General features: G+C 42.2%; 1 non-coding gene across 1 annotated transcript; it reads left to right on the top strand.

The window, feature by feature from the left end:
* The first annotated feature begins 475 nt into the window (after nucleotides 1-475).
* On the top strand, nucleotides 476-557 carry trnas-uga (transfer RNA serine (anticodon UGA)). Its single transcript has one exon. It is a non-coding gene; the product is annotated as a tRNA-Ser (tRNA).
* The last annotated feature ends 6,751 nt before the right edge of the window (nucleotides 558-7,308 follow it).

Below are 7,308 nucleotides of genomic sequence, written 5' to 3'. Positions count from 1 at the left end.
GCGTGCGTCTGTCGCGTAGTCAGGATTTTTCTGAGGTGCACGACAACGCGCGCAGAGCCTCTGCGTGGGGGAGTGGTCAAGATTTTGACGCTCGCAGAGACTCTGCGTCCGAGCGTCAGAGGCTTTGCGTCTGAAGCTTAAATCAGCCTTAAATCAGGCTTAAATCAGCCTTAAATCAGCCTGAACACTGGTCCTCTGTTTTCACCGGAATGGGGGCGTGGCCTTTTACGTGAGGGCTGTGCTTGTGCACAGCGAAATTCCATCCGCGGACGAGTGTCGGCTGGCTTGACTTCACTTAAAGTAGGCGAAATGGACAGGTCATTCGGTGACTGGGGAGTACAGTAGTTAATCCACTAAGATAAACTGCATACATAATACATATACTACTATATTACGGACAAAGCAGTCCATACTGTTGGTATAGTGACGGTGTAGAACATGGAAGTCTCTGTATGGCTTCATGTGGCGGGTATCTGCTGCGATGGCCGAGTGGTTAAGGCGTTGGACTTGAAATCCAATGGGATCTTCCCGCGCAGGTTCGAACCCTGCTCGCAGCGAACTTTAACTTTATATAACACAAATATACAGGAGATAAACATTTTGATAGATATGCATAAAAAAGCTCGTCTTTTCCCATAAAGTATTCACTTCTGGGAACGATGTTGGTAATATGTACGTCTAACCTGCTAATTGTTACCGGACCAAAGCATACAGAAATGTTAACTTGTCTCTTTATCACTTCCTGTTCAACAAATTTGAAGTGGGCCATACTGTATATGTGTGTAAAAGTGTGCCATCATTACAAAACCACAAGGATTCAAACCCGTTATCTCTAACTAATGCAGCCACAGCACTGTCAACAGGGCATAATGAAACCAAGAACATCTTTAACATTAACATCTTTATCTTTAGGCTGCTACTTGGCTCAGATGAAATGGATAGTTTGAATTTTAAAGTAGTTACAGAGTGTAAGAGAACAAATTATGTTCTCAGATTTGGAAGCTTGTCAGCACTTTCAGTTACGTAGTTATGATAAATGGGAGATACACACCTTTCATATTCCAGTTTCTCATGGATTTGAGGGCCATCTGGAAACACTAAAGATATTAATTTTATATTACTTTTAGCATTTTAAGAATCTTAATCCTATTTTGGTCAATGTATAACAATCGTGTCACTTAACTCAGTCATAAAGGGATTCAATTAATATGTATCTCATGTCCGTATCATATCAAATGCAGCACTGAGATCTAAAACAATATAATCTCCATAATCAGAGGCATTAAGAGATAATTGGTCAATTTCATCAGCACTGTTTCTGTGCTATGATGAGTTCTTAATCTTGACCAAAACTTCTCTTCAGGGTAACATTTTGTTGATTTGCAATAACTGTGTTAATGAACCTTCTGAATAAAATGCAACCATGTAGCCGTGACACCTAGGAATTTTACAAAATGATTAAAAATCATTGTGGTGATATACAGACTTCTAATAGGGAGAGTGAACACATTCCACAGAACATGATGCTGTGTTAGTGAGAACCGGCTCAGGATACCCCTGTGTGTGATTCAACATGACACATTCTCTCCAATATACAAACTTTCCAACATCTATCATTCTTCTTAAAATAGAAACACACATATTTTCTCCCGTGTGTAACATTTGTTGCTCATGACTAATTTCCTGTTACTTATTATCCCAAACACCAGACTTCTTCCAGCTTCCTCCTCTCCCAGCATATTCCCTCTTTGTTGTTGAAACGCTCACAGTTTGGATTAAATACTATGTTCACACTCTCTTCTGTCATGTCTACACAGACACGGACATCTGCTCCTTCCATCACCATTTCTCATTCTAATTCAGCCTAACCCATTTTCCCCAGAAATACTGAATGTGCTTAGGGAAAGGATGAACAAATGTGAGAACGCAGAAGAAACACCCACACACTGTTTGGACTGTTTTGCATTGCTGCTGAACATAAAAAAGAAAGCCTTCGGGAAGGGAGACAGGGAGGACTAAAAACAGCTGTAAAAGAAGAGAACTGAGAGCAAGGAATTACACAGAAAAAAGCTAGAAAGCAAGCTCCAGTAGTATCTCAAGCAATAGTCTCAAGACTATTGAAGCCTGAATGGCCTTCAATTTACGTCCAATGCTTCCCTAAGTATTGACTGGCTGAAAATGAACAGCAAAAACAGAAAAAAAGTCAAACCTGAATTAAAACAGCACTCCAGCCTGTCGTGACGGATGCAGTTGTCCATCCATCCATCCATCCATCCATCCATCCATCCATCCATTATCTGCCACTTCTCCGGGGGTCGGGTCGCGGGGGCAGAATCAGAATCAGAATGCCTTTATTTGTCATTGTACATGGTACAGCGAAATTTAAAGCCACCAAAACAGTGCAAAGAAAAAATAAAAATATAAAAAAATATATAAGTATGTACAAAAAGGGAAGGGTGTAAGATGCAACAGTTTTTTGTTACGGTAAATAAAATAAATAAAATATGATGTTAGTGGTGATAGATAAATAAGGTGTAAGTAAATTCAAGTAAATGGATATATTGCACACAACAGTTTTTGGACATAATTTTGAATATTGCACAAGAATAGGGAATTGTCCAAAGGGATGATCAGTGAGTGCTGAAAAAGCTGTTTTTTTGCAGAGAAACCCAGACGTCCCTGTCCCCGGCCACTTCCTTCAGCTCTTCTGGGGGGACCCCGAGGCGTTCCCAGGCCAGCCGAGAAACAATAGCCGCTTTCAGACTGTAGGAACCATTGGCAGTTCTAATAACGTTTTAATCCGCGGGGCCGTTTTCTCTCTGTTCATGGTGTTCCAGCTTGGCTGTGATTTTCATTTATATTTATAATAAACCCTTTAAGTTTCCTTCTGGCTCTTGTCCCGTGTCTGCACCTGGGTCCTCGTCCTTTGCCGAACCCTGACATAAACTGCAACACTACATTGCTGTGCAGTCTCCACAGTCTGCTGCCGAAGATCATCAAAACAAGATCCAGCTTTACAGTCCTCCTGCAAGGCATGGTTCAAGTCCACAGCCCTTGCAAGGTCAGGTGATGGTGCTTGAAGCATGTCAGAGACACACTTAGCAGCACCAAGGACCTTTCTAAATACTGCCAGTGTTCCAGTAGACATCAGGTCTATGTGGATGAGTAAACCACGTGCTTCCACAGATCTCTCACCACTGTTCTCTACATACATCTCATGCAGTATACACAAGACAGCTGGCAGTCTGTCCATGAGCTTTTTGCAGGCATGGTACCTACATGCCCACCTAGTATCACTCAGTGTCTGTAGCTCTCTGGGTGCATCTTTACACATGTGCCTCTGAACTGAAAACCACTTTTCATCAACGTAGGAGCCAGACATACACACATACACAAAAAAAAATCAACCTCAGGCACTGCTTTAACTGTATCAAGACTTGTAGACTTGTAATCAAGGGCCTATCTTTGTAGACACTGTATTATTGTTTGAGTGAGTCCTGCTGCTTATTTCTGTTCACCCTGTACACCTCTGACTTCCAGTTCCACTCTGAGTCCAGCCACCTGCAGAATTTCTCAGACGACTCTGCTGTGTCAGTGAGGTGAAGGAGGAGGAGTACAGGGGTGTGGTGGACTCCTTCGTCAGGTGGTGTGAGACTAACCATCTGCATCTTAATACCACCAAGACAAAGGAGCTGGTGGTGGATTTCCGCAGGAGGAAATCTGCCCCCACACCCATTTCCATCAACAGTGAGACTGTTGTACAGGATTACAAATACCTTGGAGTACACCTGGACAGTAAACTGAACTGGGCCAAGAACACAGAGCCTGTGTACAAGAAGGGTCAAAGCCAGCTCTATGTCCTGAGGAGGCTCCGGTCCTTCGATGTATGTAACATCATACTGAGGATGTTCTACCAGTCGGTGGCACAGTGCCACTTTCCGGGCCGAGGGCAGCCGGGCCCAAGATTCACAATCTTGAATTATTCACTGGCTCTCTGGAAATCTAAAAAGCTCTTGTGGTTATTTATAGTACACAATGTAAAATACAATGATACTGAATTCAATAACAATCTTGTGAACAAAAGCTGGCTCTCTTGTTGAATTAACGCACCAGACTTGAACATTATTGATATTTGTTTCGGCTCTCTGAAATCTGAAAGCAAAAGAAGCCAAATACCTAGTTGGTGAGATGGTGAAGTATGGGGGGGGGGGGGTAATGTCACTGCCACTGCAGCTTCCACTGCTAAAACCAGTGGGGTTACATGGCACTGTAAAAATGGCTAAATTACATAAGAGTTATTAAGTTCATGTAGACATCTTAATCTGACAAGAAATTGATTCGGATCGGGTTACTCGCGATCGGATTAAAGGGATAATCCGGAGTAAAATGCACTTTAGATCAATTTACGGGATGTTGGGAGTACATACGTTGAGTTGACATCAAAATCATGTCATTCGGATGTGTTTTGAGAATTTCGATTTGACCGTTTTTAGCCAAAAGTCGTTAGCCTGGAAGTGATGAGGGCATCGAGTATCGCCGCTACAAAACGCTATTTTTATACCTCTTCTACAGCTCCAAACAACATAACACTTACGTTGTAGTGAGTAGAGGGTCCCTAAAGCCAAACCGAAGCGATGGAGAATGCTCCGTTGGGCATCGTTTGTGCAACAAGCAGCTCATCACAGACCAAATGTAGAGGGACGTAGCTTCATCTGACTCTGCGTTCTCCATCTTTCTCCAATGCCTGAGTTTGTTGTTGTTGTTGGTGGTGAAGAATTCAACAGGAAGTGGATCTATTAGCAACAGTTGGAATGGGTAGAGCGCCACCTATCATACTGGAATATGACATGCTTTGTGCCTATAATTCGATTCATTCACCGCCATATAGTAAAGGTTTAATTACAGCAACCTTAAAAGGCTGAGGTACATATCCTGTCAACAAAGACAGATTGATCAAATCCAATATGGAAGTGTTGATTAATGGGAAAACCTCCTTGAACAGTCTGGTTGGGATTGGGTCTAAAACACAAGTTGATGGTTTAGAAGAGACTATTGCTGTTGTTAGTTCAGAGAGATCAACTGGACAGAAGCCGTCTAAATACAAATCAGGTTCTAAAGATACCTCTAAAGCTGCTGTACTTTATGATACATCACTGATAATAGTGGGAAGGACTCCATCAATCTTCTCTCTGATAGAAACAATTTTATTGATAAAGAAGCTCATGAAATCATCACTGCTGAGAGTTAAAGGAATACCTGGCTCAGCAGAGCTCGGACTCTTAGTCAGACTGGCTACAGTGCTGAAGAGAAACCTGGGATTGTTCTTATTCTCTTCTATCAATGATGAATAATAAGCAGTTCTAGCTTTATGAAGGGCTTTCTTATACGTTATTAAACTATCTTTCCAGACTAACTGAGACTCTTCTAAATTAGAGGAACGCCACTGTCTCTCCAGCTTTCTTGCAGTCTGCTTTAAAGCACGCAGCTGTGAATTATACCAAGGAGCCAACCTCTTCTGACTGATTACCTTCCTTTTCAGAGGGGCAACATTGTCCAGTGCTGTACGCATTGAAACTATAGTGCTGTCAACAAGAGAGTCAAGTGTTGCTGGAGTAAAGTTTAGGTAGTCGTCCTCTGTCATATCTGCACATGGCAGTGAAGAAAAGGATGATGGAATTAATTCTTTAAATCTGGTTACAGCATCCTCTGATAGACACCTTCTATATGTAAATTTCTTCTCAGAAACTGTATAGTGAAGTAATGTAAACTCAAAGGTTATCAAAAAATGGTCAGATAAGACAGGGTTATGAGGGAACACTGTTAACTGTTCACTCTCAATGCCATAAGTCAGCACAAGATCAAGGGTGTGATTTGCTGTGGCGTTTTGCTTTGCGGTAAGACGTATTGCATCACTTTCTGTTACCTTGCTTGTGCACTGTGGAATTTCTTGCTCCGCTTGGACTACTGATAATCACTTTATTTCTGTCTATAACTTACATATTTTTGCATAGTTAAACTCTATAGCTTACCGTTCTGTTCTAACACACTCCTACAGATCTTTAATCTTTATTCTCACTTTTTAGCGGTGTGTCTGGTTCTCTAGCGTAGCATGGCTACCAGTTCTCTCCCTCCATCGCCTGCTTTCACCTGCTCCGTGTGTCAGATGTTTAGTTACTCCTCGGCCTCCTTTAGCGATAATGCTACATGTAACAAATGTAGTCTTTTTGTAGTTTTGGAGGCGAGGTTATCTGAATTGGAAGCTCGGCTCTGCACTGTTGAAAATCAACCGATAGCGAGCCAGGTCCCTTTAGCCAGTGTGGAGCCACCTAGCGTAGCAAGCTCAATTAGCCTCCCCCTAGCAGAACCCGAGCAGCCAGGATCACAGGGTGGCTGGATGACTGTCAGGAAGAGGCATAGCTCTAAAGTCAAGCCCGTTGTTCACCATCGACCTGTCCACGCTTCAAACAGATTTTCCCCACTCAGCGACACACCCGCTGAGGACAAAACCCTGGTAACTGGCAGCTCTATAGTCAGAAAGGTCGTAGGGCGTAGCTACCAACCACCAAACACCTCCGTCAAATGTGTTCCTATAGAACCCAGAACAGACCCAGCTGAGGAGAAGGAGCTAAAATGGTTATAGGAACTGAGGGCGATGGTCCCGAGTTCCTGCATGTGCGAATGCAGGAAAAACGGCCCCGTTCCTGAAAAGGTTATAGGAACTGCCAAAGGTTCCTACAGTGCGAATGCGGCTATTGTCATCATATAAGAAATAAAGGGCTCAAGGCCAGAACAGCCTTCAAAAAAGTGTGGCAATTCCCTTTCTCTGTCCTCCAGAGGCTTGGTGAGTAATGTTGAAAGCTACAACCAAATTTGGTGATGTAATGTGTCACCTCCCAAAGTGAGAGTTGACAGGATGAGTGTGTGGAAGATAAACTGATGCTAAATAACAGGAGCTGCTGTACTTGGTAGTAATCAGAAAACTTAAATGAGACATTAGTAGATAGAACGTGTTGTGTTCTCTGTAGTTGTTTACTGTATGACACAGAGTAATAGGCTAGGACAATGCCAATGAAAACATAGCATTCAGTTTTTATCTGGATATTCTTTAAATACATGAATCAAAAATACTTTAAAAACTTTATTGTTGAATTCAATCTTATTTCATACTTTTTAAGCCATATAAAATTTGGGTTTCTAAAAATAACATGATGGACCTCTTTTAGAGCAACAGTGAATCTTGGCTGTCCTCCAAATGTGGGAAAGAGTGTGGGGACTATTTTCACAGTCAGACATTTGCTGTATTGTTAT

The sequence above is a fragment of the Odontesthes bonariensis genome, chromosome 19 (genome assembly GCF_027942865.1).
Source record: "Odontesthes bonariensis isolate fOdoBon6 chromosome 19, fOdoBon6.hap1, whole genome shotgun sequence".
In the NCBI taxonomy this organism is placed as follows: Eukaryota; Metazoa; Chordata; class Actinopteri; order Atheriniformes; family Atherinopsidae; genus Odontesthes; species Odontesthes bonariensis.
This window is presented reverse-complemented; position numbering and strand designations above follow the sequence as displayed.